We start from the raw sequence: 15,968 nt of genomic DNA on the forward strand, positions 1-15,968 counted from the left end.
TTAGGAATAATGTTGAAAAATAATAGGATTCAGATACATTGATCTTCTGATAGTATAAAAAAAATTGTTGATTCTTAATGTTCATTTGAAATAGTTGTCTCCTGCCTCTTAGGAATAGTATTGAAAAATAATAGAATTCAGATAAATTGATCTTATGATGGTATAGAAAAAATTGTTGATTCCTAATATTCATTTAAAGTAGTTGTCTCATGCCTCGTAATTTTACTGTCATCAAACCATACTAATTAATTACTTGGAATGATGTTCTTCACCAAATAATTCAAAACATACTAATTAATTAAGCAGGAAAACACATATCAGACAAAATTTTAAATAAAATTCCACACGGTATTGGAAATTTGTCACAAAATTCTGCAGAAATAATTTCTACAGAGAGTGTTACATAACGGGCCGGGTCAATTAATTCACATCATCTTGCGTAACACACACTACAGAGATATATAGTCGATGACCTCGATATGAACAACAACATCTAGAGAAAATGAGGTCATAGGGAGTATTATTTTGTTAAGTCTTCTTCATGCTCTAAAAAGTCTTGTGGAACACTACAAAATGATGTGTAACACGTTGTTAGAAGTGACTAGTACTCATTCATGGACCATAAGTGACTGAAAATTGACTTAACACTTGGGACAACTTTTATTGCAACCCCAAATTATTACCCCATTTTATTTGTCTGGATGTGTTTCTTTTCTTTCGTTAATTTATACCTCATAGTCCCATGCATAGACAAGTCAACAACGCTACTTTATGAAATACTGTTTAGTTAATTGTTTACTTTATTTAATGTGGAGGTCATTGTAATAATTAAGAATTGGAATAGTGTTTGGTTAATTATAGCGCATCCTTTCGTACGTGACAACTTATTTATATCATGACAATTATCAGGAACCCACACCATTATTTTTACGTTTACCTTTTTTATTCTTCTTTCTATTTTTATTCTTTCATTATTAAATATTCTAAAGTCTACCAAACGGTAAAATTTTTTGCATTATACAAAATATATTGTTGGGTGTTAATAAAAAGATCAAATTTATTTTTTGGTGTATTCTTTAAATTACAAGCACTACAACAAACACTACAATAAAAATAACTTTTAGCGGTAATAAAAAAGTTTTTACCGGCATTAGTTAATTGTCATTAGATTCAATGTCGCTAAAGACTTTAGAGACATATACAAAGATTGTTAATTACCGTTAAAAATACATATTTAGCGATAATTAAACTTAATTAATTGTTGCTAAAGATCATTTTTGATATAGTGAAATCAATACTCTTTTAATATCATTATATTAGCTTATCAAAATAAGCGCAACTATTAAAGTTTTGAGATTTATGTCGCTAAAGAGAGCTTTTTCCTTCTGCCAAACAGCTTGGAAACGCTGAAATTGAGTCTCTTTTTCTTTTATTCATTTCTCTGTTTTGTGTTGCTAAAAAAATCACAAAAGTGAATAAATTAATCAGTGGATTTACGTGGGAATCAGTGGTCATAGGCTACATTTCACTACAAGTCTACGACAAAAATAACTTTTAGCAGCAATAAATATACACATTAAAAAAGAGTGCTAAAACTTTTACCGGTATTAATTAATTGTCATTTGATTCAACGTCTCTATAGGCTTTAGGGACACTTACAAAAAGTGCTAATTGCCGCTAAAAATACATGTTTAGTAGCGATTAAGCTATAGCCGTTAATTAATTACCCCTAAAGATCATTTTTGATGTAGTGTAGATCACTACACCTTTATCTTGAGTCGAGGGGGTCCACTACTAGAAAACTGTAAATTACCTGGAATTTCATTTGGGGATTATTTTCGCAGAAATTTCCTATGAATTTTCATGCGGAAATATGAAATTCCTAAATTCTAGACTTCTCTACATGCGAAAAATAATTTCCCAGAAAAATTGGTAGGTAACTTTGGCACCATTTTTACAAAATTATTACCTAGGGAATTATTTGATAAAAATAATTTGCAAGTAGCATTTTCATAGGTAAATTCACAAGTAATAAAAAAAAAAAAATTTAGTATGTTTGCAAGAAAATTCCTAGAAAAACCTATTTGCAGATTTAGCTAGAAATAATTACTTGAAAATTTATTTGCAAATAATTTAATACGTGTTATTACCTGGGGATTTATGTTCTACGAATTTTGTTGGGTATTTATTTCTTGAGGATTTACTTGGGAATTTTCTTACTTGGAGAATTACTTGGGAATTTTATTGTTGTGAATTTGGTTGAAGATTTTTAGAGGAATGTATACTTGAATTTTTTTAAATACAATTTAATTGGAAGTATTTTCTTGGAATCTAAGGATTTTTTTATTCGGAGTCTTCAAGAAATATTTTCTTTAAAATATATTTAACAAAATCTAAAACTATAATAATATAAAAAATAACAATGACATTAGAAAGAATTTTATTGTTAAATATATACTCTACTTTTAGATTAAATAAATTATTATACAATAATATTAATCTAACACTATATTGGAACATTACCACAAATGTCATGAACAATATTTTTAACTTATATATAGTTACAATATTTAGTCCTAAAAACCAATGATGTGATTTTTTTTTTTGAAAGATACAAAGCATTAAAATTATATGGCTAGTTATTTATCCTTAGAAAAATAACTATCATAATTATATTTATTTTTTATTAGATATTACTTTATATTAAATTTCGTATTATTGAATAAGTCAATCACTGTTTAAGTAGAGTAAAATTAAATTATATACATTTTTAATGTGAATTTTAATCAACCCCTAGTTGATAGAATTATATTAAATGAAAAATAAATAAATTTTAACAATATAGCAAATTTATATATACTTTTTTCTTGCAAGCATTAAATATCATATAATTTCTCTATAGTAAGTTATTAAATGTTATTTATTTACAAATATTATTAAGTATGTTAAAATATAATTATTATTAAAAGATAAATTAAAATTATAAAACCACAAATATCTAATAAGATGTACTATCAATTATCGGTTATAACTTTCTTGCACTTTAATTTAACTTATAGATTTATTTATATTTTCAATTATTTATTTGTAGAACTTTGTATGTATAATATAAATTTTGTCTATGTTTAATATGCTTAGCTATGGATATTATCTCATAGAAAGTGTAAGCATAAAATTTTCATGATATGTTGGGTGGTGGTGATTTATTTTAAATATATAGTTTCACTTTTTAAGAGTTAAATCAAATGAACTTTAGCCAACATTTAAGATATATTTTTTTACCTTATTGATATGACATGAAAAGATTAGCATTTATAATGCTACGACTAAACACAAGTAGAATAAAATTTCAAAGAGCAACAATAAATGGGTGGGCACCAACAAATTCAACTGGGCACTCTGGGTGGGGGAATTAAAATTGTGTTCAAGTGGTATGTGATGAATGGTATGCAAGATAAATGGGTGGGCAGTGGAGTGAGTGGTGTTAGATGTAACTGGGAAATAATAGTTAATATTATTTACAAGAAATTTTTAAAGATTTGGGATGTTTTTGGTGTTTTTTGCAAGAAAATTCGCAAGTTATTTACCTGCGAAATTTAAATCCCTAAGTAAATTACTTGGGGATTTTGAAATTTACAGGAAATAATTACCTACGAAGGTTTTACCTTCGAATTCTTTTTGATAGAAAAATCCGTAGGAAACATATTTTCCTACGAATTTTCATTAATAATCCCCAGAAAAATCCCAATGTATAATTCACATTTTTTCTGTAGTGGTCTATGAAAACAGCCTCTCTACTAATCGGAAATTTCTCATAAAATTTCTAATTATGCAGGAAGTTAAGACACACATCAAACAAAATTTTGAATAAAAAGCAAATAAAAGAATAAAAATAAAATTCAACGCGGTATTATTGTTCATTTTTTTCCTCACTGGACTTAGTCAAGAAATAGTATATAAATGTGTGGATAATGCTGATTGATTAGTGAAAACAAACAAACAAAAAATGGTGAGTCTGTTTTTCTTTTATTCATTTCTGGGTTTTGTGTTGCTAATAAGTGAATGTTTATCTTCTTCCTTTGATCATCATCTTTGCTCTCCCATTGAAGCTTCCGCTTTGCTTCAGTTCAAACAATCCTTTCAAAATATGCCCAAAGGTTACTCTAGTTATTCGTGTCGTGGAGCTTATTTCCCAAAAACAAAGTCTTGGAAAGAAAGTAGGGATTGCTGCACTTGGGATGGTGTCACTTGTGACATGTTAAACGGCCATGTTATCGGGTTAGACCTTAGTTGTAGTCTGATTGGTGGAATTATTCATCCCAATAGCAGCCTCTTCCAACTTCATCATCTCAAGACACTAAACCTTGCTTACAATTACTTGTATCCTTCTTCGATCCCACATAACATTGGCCGATTGATGAATTTGAGGCATCTCAACCTTTCTGATGCTTACTTTAGTGGAAAAATCCCAACAGAAATCTCATACCTTTCCAATTTGGTTTCACTTGATCTTTCTGTGATTGGATTAGAAACAATGTTTCAGAACTTCACAAATATGGAGCTACTTTCTCTCTCTTCTGTCAACATCTCAGCTCCAATACCTGTGAATATTTCTTCCTCCTTAAGGTACCTGGATCTTCAATATACTAATCTGCTAGGTGTTCTCCCAGAGAGCTTTTTCCTTCTGCCAAACAGCTTGGAAACCTTGAAACCCTTGACCTTTCATCAAATAACCTCACCATTGACGAGGGAATGAATATCACCTTTCCTAGCCTAGAAAGTTTGCAGTTATCATCTTGTGAACTGAAGGATTTTCCACACTTCTTGAGAAATTTAAAGACACTTAGGTACTTGGATATTACTAACAATAAGATTCGTGGTCAAATCCCTAACTGGTTTGGCGGCATGAGGTGGGACTCATTGTGGTTCCTAAACCTTTCTCATAATTCTTTAACAGGCCACCTACCACAATTTCATTATTATAGTCTAGAGTATCTTGATCTGAAATTTAACTCCCTTCAGGGTCCACTACCTTCATCCATTTGTAACATGAGGAAACTAACCTTATTAGATTTATCACGCAACAACTTCAGTAACTCGATTCCAAGTTGCTTGGGAAGCACGCCTAATCTAATGGTGTTGGACTTAAGAAAGAACAATTTCAGAGGGAGTCTTCCTCCATTATGTGCACACAGCACTTCATTGAGTACCATTGTCGTAAATGGTAATCGATTTGAAGGACCTGTTCCTGTGTCGTTGCTCAAGTGTAATGGTCTACAAGTCCTTGATGTGGGGAACAATGCTATAAATGACACCTTTCCAGCTTGGCTAGGAACTCTTCAAGAGCTGCAGGTCCTTATATTAAAGTCGAACAAGTTCCATGGACCTATAAGTACGTGTCAGACTAAGTTTTGCTTTCCCAAGTTGCGAATTTTTGATCTTTCTCATAATGATTTCAGTGGCTCACTTCCTGTACAAGTTTTTGGAAACTTCAAGGCAATGATCAAATTAGATGACGAAGACACAAGAGAGATCAAGTACATGGAATCTATGTTAAATTTGTCATTTGCCTCATCGTATGAGGATTCAGTGAGTTTGGTAATCAAAGGGCAGGATATTGAGCTACAAAGAATCAGCACAATTATGACAACCATAGATCTCTCAAGCAACCATTTTGAAGGTTTGATTCCGAAAACACTAAGAGATCTCAGCTCACTTTGGCTTCTCAATTTATCCCATAAAAATGTCATAGGTCATATTCCAATGCAATTGGGGCAATTGAATACACTTGAAGCTTTAGACCTCTCCTGGAATCGGCTCACTGGAAAGATTCCACAGGAATTGACAAGAATGAACTTTCTAGCCTTCTTAAACGTCTCTCAAAATAATCTCGTCGGACCAATTCCTCACGGTTCACAATTCAACACATTTGAAAATGACTCGTATGGTGGCAACCTTGATTTATGTGGTCCTCCTTTATCAAAGCAATGTGGAACAAGTGATCCATCACATGTTCCTCAACCTTTGGAGGAAGAAGAAGAAGATGAGTCGTATTTTTTTAGTGGATTTACGTGGGAATCAGTAGTCATAGGCTACAGTTTTGGACTAGTTGTTGGAACTGTTATGTGGAGTCTCTTGTTTAAATATCGTAAGCCAAAATGGTTTGTGGAATTTTTTGATGGACTCATGCCTGACAAAAGAAGAAGGCCAAAGAAGAGAGCTCAGAGACGACGGACTTAATGGAAGATTTAGAGGGGCCAACTTGTCTTTGTTTAATTTTGTGGACTAATTAGTGAATTTTTCTAGTTCTGTTTTTGTCTTTTTAATATTCTGTTTGTTGTTTGTATATGTTTGATAACATAATTATATATGAGTTATTTTAGTATAAATGATTATGCTAATCTATTTTTTTTTTCAAGTTGACAAAAGTGATCTACACAGCCACTCATTAGCTATGTTACTCAGATTTTTCAAAATCCGATATTGAATTCAATTTATAGATTAATATTTGCCTTCTTACTAAATCTATTGAAGAAATTAATACCCAACTTGTCTGTTGTTTTCTTATTCTTCTTCTTCATTTGCTTTTTATTTTCCCTCATAGTGTAGTTGTATTACTTATAATGTTCACTTATTGCTCTAATAAAGTAGCAAAATGAAGAGTTGTAAAAACAATTAATTATAATGTTATGAAAAGCAACCATTTTGATGGCGTAGGTCCAAAAACAACGAAAGATCTTGGCTCACATTAGCTACTCAATTTACGATCTCAAAGGAAATTTTCTAATGGAACTGGGACAAATGAATACGCTTGAAGTTTTAGATTTCTCTTGTAATTGGCTCACTGGAAAGATTCTTGAGCAGTCTTAAACCTCTCTCGGAATGTTCTTGTCGGACCAATTCCTCAAGGTTCACAGTTCAACACATTTGAAAATAACTCGTATAGGACAAGTGATCCATCACATGTTCCTCATCCATTGGAGTCTAAAGAAGAAGAGTTGTATTTTGCTACAGTTGTGGATTTGTTTGTTTGAACTGCCATGTGGAGCCTCATGTTTAAAGATGGTTAGCCAAAATGGTTTGTGGAATTTCTTCCATGATTTTAAAAGCGAAAAACAAAAAACTTTGCTTGTGCATCATTTTATTTGTCTTCTTAATTTGATCACTACACATTTATCTTGAGTCGAGGGTCTATGAAAACAGCACAAGAGACAACTAATCGGAAATTTATCAAAAAATTTCTCTACTGGTGGAATGATCTTCACCAACTTATTCTAAAATTCCACACGAAGGAAATGAAGGACTTAAATCATGTCTTTAATTACTCTTCATTTTTTTCCTCACTTGACTTAGTCAAGCAATAGTTTCTCTAATTGGAAATTTCTTACAAGTTTTGCAGAAATTTTTTCTACATAATGGGCCAATTTCACATCATCTTGTGTTAGTAACACACAGTAGAGAGATAGTTAATGACTTCGAAATGAACACAACATCTAGAGAGAATTAAGACATGAGGAGTATTATTTTGTCAAGTCTTCTCCGTCCTCTAGCAAGTCTTGTGTAACACTACAAAATATGAGTAACAAGTCGTTAGAAGTGAGCAGTACTCATCTTGTAATTCAATTGTTCATCAGTCTTTTTTTTCCTCTAGTCTTAGTGGAAACTGGCTCAAAGGCTTACAAGTCATCGTCCGCTAGTTACAATACTGTATCACTTTTTTCCTTAGGTGGAATCGAATATTGATGGATTTTCCCTCATTAAGTTAAAAAATGTGAAAACTATTGCTTTCACGACCCAATTTAGAATCGTGAGCGGCGCTAAGGGGAAGAATTCCAAAGCAAGCCTTAACTAGAAATCTACAGAAAATCGGGCAAAGTTTCCTTTGTTTTCGGGCCTATCCTGAAATTACCTGTATCAGAAACCAATAACGTAGCCAACCAATCTCTTCAATAATCCACCTTATTCATCAATAGACTATTCGAAGAGTAAAAATACAAACTCCAACTCCAAAAGTTAAGAAGTCTCATACTAGACACAAGTTTACAATACGAAAGAATACTCATAACTTCTAATAAAAGGAATGACTACGGAGCGACTCTAAGAATTCCAACAAATGTCTATAACAACTAATAAACTTGTTATCCACGCGAACAAGTGCGGGGCTCACCGGAAATTATCAACTCGAAAGCACTAGATAAAGAAGTCCTTACCAATGTCCCTGTATTCTCTGTAAAAATAAATAGCGAGGAGTGAGACGCTAGCTCAGTGAGTAATAACAGTCAAAAAACATGATAGTATAATAATCAAATCATATAATAATGTCTTTTCAGAAACAGTAACAATATTCAATCTTATTTGCCTCATATAAGCAAAATCAATGTAAATACTTAATAGTAAACTCAGAAAAATATTTCCATATCAAATCTTATAGTTGGGAGGTTTCCAAAGATGAATCATGTAATCAGTGTGGTCTTCTCTTTAAGAAGTAACCAATAATAGTGAACTCCTCATAAAGGAGATCAATATTCATATTAGTAGATCCCTACCCGAGGGATATCAGTAACAGTATACTCGTTCTACCTTCCCACTAGCAAGGGCTTTATCAGTAATCAATAGCTACCAATGGCGGAGCCAGGATTTAGATTGAGGGGTGTCAAAATATAAAGAGTATGCACACAAAATATTTAACAAAATAAATTTTACTAATAAAAGCAAAACATAATTACATTATTACAACGGTACTCGACGCGGTTTCATCTCTTGAAATGTTTTTACAATAGTATCATTAGAAATATTAATAAATACATCTTTTTCTACATAAGGAACTAGACAACCGCTCAAAAGCTCATCATTCATCCGATTCCGCAAGGCATTTTTAATAAACTTCATTGCCGAAAAAGCTCTTTCAATGGATGCAGTGGCAACTGGTAAAAGCAAAGCAAATTTCACTAAGCGGAATACAAGAGGAAAGTTTAGGTTCTTCTTTGTCTCAACTAATTTTCTTGAGAGATCACTAAGTCCATCAACAAATTGGACGAGGAAAATAAATACAAGGTGTAAGAAAGTAGGAACTTACCGTTACCATGACCAGGACGTAGATTGACGCCGAGCAATGGCGATTGAAGTCTGAAGATGACTGCATGACGCAGTCAGCGAACAAAGACGACTTTTTTGGACTCTTCCTCTTCAAAACTTTTGATTTTGGAATTGGGGATTTGTTTAATCCCTAGACTCTAAATCCCTAAAGTGTATTTTATTTCTTTTTAAAAAATAAAATATTAAAGTAAACTTAATTTAAGTCAATGGTTTAAAAATTGGAGGAAAAAAACGTTTAGCTATCTAAAAACTAAAGACAAAAAAGCTACAGTTGTCTAAAAAGTAGAAAAAAATTATTGAAAGCCTTTAAAAAAAAATAGACTTCAGCAAGGTTCGAACTCCCAACGCCTAGGTCAATGACAAGGCGGAACTTTGTAGCCCCTGAACCGCTGAACCAACCCTTCAACTTGGTTCAGGAGTGTCAATTCTAATATATATAGGTATAAAATCAGAATTTGACTTACCTATACAACGTAATTTTCCGATGAAGGCGTGTCGCTTGACACCCCTCGGGCAAGGGTAGCTCCGCCCCTGGTAACTACAAGGTGCACCAGGTCTAACGAACCTGTCGTTAGCAACGGGATTCATCAAGGTCTACTCCCATTTATATTTTTCTTATAATCAGTAGAAGCATTTCAAAATTGAACAGAGCATTTAAATCTTATCAAATCATATCATTTCAAAGTTTAACAATCACCTGTCAAGATACTATTTCTCAATAAGTGTAAAACCTTTTCAATAACAGTAATCATATCTTGTAAGAATGAGATCATCTCAAATAATCTTTTAAGTATCATATCCAGTAAAAGACTTGTCCCACATGCAAGTTCAAAACATTCGGTAACACATTTACTTTATAAACCATATGAAAATCATGCAAGTTATAAAACATCAATTGTGGTAAGATTATTACTCACAGTACTGGTGTTGAAATACCAAGCTTGTAACTCGAGTAACCCGTATGAATTCCTTTGGTCAATCTATAATCACATTCATATCAATTTCCAGTTAGATTCTATGTTTAAGCTAATTCTATAACTACTTAAAATACCCAACCCACAAGTTTCAGGTTTGATTCTCAATGTGTCAAAGTATCTTATTCCATAACGATATATTCCTTCAATTTCAGCAACAACAAGTTAAAAGCTCTAAGTATTCATATCTTGCAGTTGCTCAAACAATTTTCTTGGCTATTACTACAGTTAACAGCAACTCAAGCCCAGCATTACAATGTAATTCCAACTAATGCTACTGGGAGCATATCTGGCAATAGGAGTAGAATAAAATATACTTCTATCTATTGGTATTCTCATGCCCAAATCCATTGATCAATCATGTATCTTGATACTCATAAAATAGATAGAAATATATATGATTTATCCGTCTGTACAACCCTTGCTGCCCAATTATTAGCCTTTAGTAATTAGATTTCAACACCTACTTTGAATGACCTAACTAATAATCTTGGAGAGGCTGTAGGAGAAGAAGAGCAACAATGATTTACCTCGAACCTGGAAGCGAAACCTTCGAATAAGTCTCTTTCTCCTTCTTCTCCCTCACCATTCCGTTCTTTCTTCTCTTTCGTGGTCCTTCGCTGGAAACAGAAACGCAGCAACTAGCGTTTGTTTCTTCTTTTTTTTCCTCGCTGAAAATTGCAGCAGCTGTTGCTGCCTAGGGCTTTTAGCCCAATCTCTCTCTTCTTTTTCTTTTAACAAAATAACTAATGACTTGTTTGCCCTTAACTTAAATTATAGTGTATTACAATTGCGTACCTAACAAGTTTGAAAATAGCAGAAGAGACAACTAATTACTAACTTGGAATATTGAGCTTTTATGATTGTATAAATTCCATAGAAAAATTGCATAAAAATTTATTGCATTCTTATAATTGATTTCTCTATCCCGAACGTTCCCTAACTGTTCTCATAATTGGTTTAATGACTCATCTTGACCTTTTATGATTATATAGATTCCGTGGAAAAATTACACTAAAATTTATCGCATTCATACTACTTGATGTTGCTTGATTAAAGTGTCCCTTCTTGTCATAGGGAAGATGAAATGGAGTAACATCATGTCTTTATTGTTCATTTATTATTTTATCCTTAATTGACTTGGTCATACAATAGTTTCTCTCTTTGAAAAGTATTGTGGAAAACAGAAGAAGAAGAAGAGATGTCGATGGAAAGTCGGACAAGGATGACTTAAAATAGGAGTTCAAATTATCATATATCTATCTATTCATTTACTCTATACTATCTTAGAAGAATGTTAAATTATTAAATATTTTCAATTTATATTTATTTATTTAATTTAAAATATAGTGTACTACATGATTTGGCATTCACATGCAACACACGTGCATCAAAACTAGTACTACTTTAAAAATATAAACTCTCTAACTTAAATGTTAAATTACTATAATATTATCAACTAAAAATACTCAATTTAGTATATCTTCTATATTTTATATTTATAATTATTTATTTGTTTGTTTATATTATATTAAAACATATATTTTTTCAAATTGAAGGGTTGTGACTTTCCCGATGAATTGTGACTTTTTTGAAGAATTGTGACTCTTCTAAAAAATCTGTTGCTCTATTATGATCAGAATTTCTGTTGTGGATATTGATATTCCTTTTTAAAACTGAGAAAAATGTGTAGACTCACATGTCCTACGTGACATAATACACATAGGACGTCATATAAGACACAAAATTGTTATGTCGGATGAATGTGTCTATCTAACGGTGTTGGACTTAAGAAAGAACAATTTCACAGGGAGTCTTCCTCCATTATGTGCACAGAGCACTTCATTGAGTACCATTGTCGTAAATGGTAATCGATTTGAAGTACCTGTCCCAATGTCGCTGTTCAAGTGTAATGGTCTAGAAGTCCTTGATGTGGGGAACAATGCTATAAATGACACATTTCCAGCTTGGCTCGGAACTCTGCAAGAGTTGCAGGTCCTTATATTAAAGTCGAACAAGTTCCATGGACCTATAGGTACGTGTCAGACTAAGTTTTGCTTTCCCAAGTTGCGAATTTTTAATCTTTCTTGTAATGAATTCAGTGGCTCACTTCCTGCAATTTTTTTTGTAAAATTCAAGGCAATGATCAAATTAGATGGCAAAGACAGAAGAGAGATCAAGTACATGAAACCATCTAAGAAGCCATCGTACGTATCATATGAGGATTCAGTGAGTTTGGTAATCAAAGGGCACAATATTGAGCTACAAAGAATCAATACAATCATGACAACCATAGATCTCTCAAGCAACCATTTTGAAGGTGTCATTCCGAAAACACTAAAGGATCTCAGCTCACTTTGGCTACTCAATTTATCCCATAACAATCTCATAGGTGGTATTCCAATGCAATTGGGGCAATTGAATAAGCTTGAAGCTTTAAACCTCTCTCAAAACCATCTAGTCGGACCAATCCATTATGGTCTACAATTCAACACATTTGCAAATGATTCGTATGGTGACAACCTTGATTTATGCGGTCCTCCTTTATCAAAGCAATGTGAAACGAGTGATTCATCACATGTTCCTCAACCATTGGAGTCTGAAGAAGAGGAAGACGAGTTATATTTCTTTAGTGGTTTTACGTGGGAATCAGTAGTCATAGGCTACAGTTGTGGACTAGTTGTTGGAACTGGGAGTCTCATGTTTAAATATCGTAAGCCAAAATGGTTTGTGGAATTTTTCGAAGGTATTTTTCCTAAGAAAATGAGAAGGCCAAAGAAGAGAGCTCAGAGACGACGGACTTAATGGATGATTGCAACAGTGAACTTTTCTGTTTTTAATTTTCTGTTTGTTGTTTGTATATACTTGATAGCAATATAATTGTATGTGTTATTTTAGCAGAATGATACACCTAAACGCAAAGATTTTACTTGTTATTGTTTATATGTGTCTCACTGTGATTTACAATTACTGAATTACCAGCTTAAGTAGGGCTAGAAAATTGTTTTGTTTGATGGGACATCAATCTAATTGTGAGTGAAAGTGAAAGAAGAGAGCACGAAATGTTGGAGCCAATACACCAACCGATAACCATCCATTAATTCCTAACCCGATACCGAGCCAACCGATAGCTTATCCATTGGCTAGCGGATTAATTTCTTTCTCGTGTTCGTAATTTTATCTTGTTTTATTTTTTCTTTCACTTAGACTCCATATTTATATATTAAGAAATTAATTAAATATATATAAATATATAATTATGAATTTGGTAATTAGAATGAATTTGCCTTGATTTCAAATTATTAATATCATGAAGAGTCACTTATAGTTACCTTTTACTTTTAGACGACTTGATAGTGAAAAAAAATTTCTTTGAAACTTTGTTTCAATTTGTCTAGCATACAATTATCCAAGGAACAATGTAGGGGCGGATCTAGTGAAGCAGCTACGAGTTCATTGGAACCAAGTAGCTTTGGTTAAGACTCTTTATACGTGTTAAAATGAGTTACACATTTTTCAACTTTCAAAAATAAATGGTACTTGTATTGTTACCATGTTGTACCTAAGTGTAATGGTTACGCAAAATTTGTAAATTTGTAATGGAGGGTATATCGGAAACAACCTCTCTTCTCTACCTCCATTAATTATGGTAAGGTCCGAGTACACACCACCCTCCTCCCCAGATCCCACTTGTGGGATATTTTACATCGAGTATGTTGTTGTTGTTTGTATCATTTAGTTGTTGTGAACAAACTATAAGATAGTTCCATTTTTTGTTATGTGTTACACATTGTTCTGTATATGTGGATAGGAAAATCTATGTAGGAGATATTTGTCTCAAGTTCACATTTCTACTTTGTATATCGTGGGACCATTGATTGATCAGTGTTTGGATTGGAATCTCCTTTGTTTGATTTCTTCTCTTCTACTATTTGAAAAAACTCATGGATAACAAGATGGAAAACAGAAGAAGATGCGTGTAAATCCATCACTATCTCGGAAATTTGTTTGAAGTTACATATCGTTTATGAACACACTGGCTTTGCAGAATTTTTTCTGCAGTGTGTGTTACACATGGTGCAATCTTCAACATTAATATATATATATATATATTTGTATATGGATACTGAAGATTGATTTGTAAGAAGAGAACATCCATCCTGTTATTTGCTGAATACGAAAAAGAAAGATGGGACGTCTCTTTTTCTTTTATTCATTTCTCTGTTTTGTGTTGTTAATAAGTGGATGCTTTTCTTCTTCCTTTGATAATCATCTTTTCTCTCCCACTGAAGCTTCCGCTTTGCTTCGGTTCAAACAATCCTTTCAAATTATGTCCAAAGAGTACTGTAGTTATCGGTGTGATGGAGACTGTTTCCCAAAACCAAAGTCTTGGAATGAGAGTAGGGATTGCTGCAGTTGGGATGGAGTCACTTGTAACTTATTAAACGGTCATGTTATTGGGTTAGACCTTAGTTGTAGTCAGCTTCGTGGAAGTATTCATCCCAACAGCAGCCTCTTCCAACTTCATCATCTCCAGACACTAAACCTTGCTTACAATTACTTTTATCGTTCTTCAATCCCACATAACATTGCCCATTTGACGAATTTGAGGCATCTCAACCTTTCTGACTCTTCCTTTGATGGGAAAATCCCAACAGAAATCTCATACCTTTCTAATTTGGTTTCACTTGATCTTTCTTCTGATTTTTATGGACTACAACTTGATGAGAGAACATTTGAAGCAATGTTTCAAAACTTCACAAATCTGGAGGTACTATCTCTCTTTCTTGTCAACATCTCATCTCCGATACCTGTGAATATTTCTTCCTCCTTAAGGTACCTGGATCTTGATGATACTAATCTGCGAGGTGTTCACACAGAGAGCTTTTTCCTTCCGTCAAACAGCTTGGAAACACTCACATTGAGTGGGAATGATCTTCTCAAAGGAGTTTTTCCAAAGACCCACCGGAGCAACACTCTATTAATGGAGTTGGATATTTCATACACAGGAATCTCCGGTGAGCTGCCTGATTCAATTGGCACCTTCAGTTCATTGAATATCTTGATCCTCTATGGATGTCAATTTTCTGGTTCCATTCCTGATTCCGTTGGAAATCTAACCCAAATTACGGAGTTGATTTTATCTCATAATCATTTCACTAGCCATATTCCTTCCACAATCTCTAAATTGAAGCACCTCACAAGTTTAGATCTTTCGTCCAACTCATTTTCAGGTGAAATTCCTGATGTTTTCTCTAACCTCCAAAAGCTACGTTATTTAGATTTCTTTAATAACAGCTTCATCGGTCCATTTCCTGCTTCAATTTTAAGTTTGACACATCTTGAATACTTACGATTGTCGAGTAATTCCCTATCTGGCCCACTGCCTAGCAACCAAAGCATGCTTCAAAAGCTAACTTCTGTAGATTTGTCATACAACTCACTGAATGGTACCATACCATCTTGGGTGTTTAGCCTACCTTTGCTATCTTCAGTATCCTTCCAACATAACCGATTCAGAGGACTAGCCGATGAAGTGATCAAAACAAACCCAACATTAAAAGAACTGCATTTAAGCAATAATCAACTCAGTGGTTCTTTTCCTCAATCACTTGTGAATCTCACAAACCTTGAAACCCTTGGAATTTCATCAAATAACATCACCATTGATGAGGGTATGAATATCACCTTTCTTAGCCTATCATCTTTATTCTTATCATCTTGTCAACTGAAGGATTTTCCACACTTCTTGAGAAATGTAAAGACACTTGTGTACTTGGATATTTCTAACAATAAGATTTGTGGTCAAATCCCTAACTGGTTTAGCGGCATGAGGTGGGACTCGTTGCAGTTCCTAAACCTTTCTCATAATTCATTAACAGGCCACCTACCACAATT

At 33.2% G+C, this 15,968-nt stretch overlaps 1 protein-coding gene and 1 long non-coding RNA gene across 2 annotated transcripts in view; one reads left to right on the top strand and one right to left on the bottom strand.

The window, feature by feature from the left end:
* The window catches only part of LOC125861675 (receptor-like protein 9DC3), a 212,421-nt gene that overhangs the window by 69,376 nt on the left and 127,077 nt on the right, over positions 1-15,968 (top strand). The gene's annotated exons all lie outside the window — the stretch shown is intronic.
* On the bottom strand, positions 7,788-10,730 carry LOC125862395 (uncharacterized). The gene is made up of 3 exons (XR_007446042.1): positions 10,601-10,730; positions 8,168-8,227; positions 7,788-7,899 (listed from the first exon to the last, which is right to left on the bottom strand). It is a non-coding gene; the product is annotated as an uncharacterized LOC125862395 (long non-coding RNA).

The sequence above is a fragment of the Solanum stenotomum genome, chromosome 4 (genome assembly GCF_019186545.1).
Source record: "Solanum stenotomum isolate F172 chromosome 4, ASM1918654v1, whole genome shotgun sequence".
Classification (NCBI taxonomy): domain Eukaryota; kingdom Viridiplantae; phylum Streptophyta; class Magnoliopsida; order Solanales; family Solanaceae; genus Solanum; species Solanum stenotomum.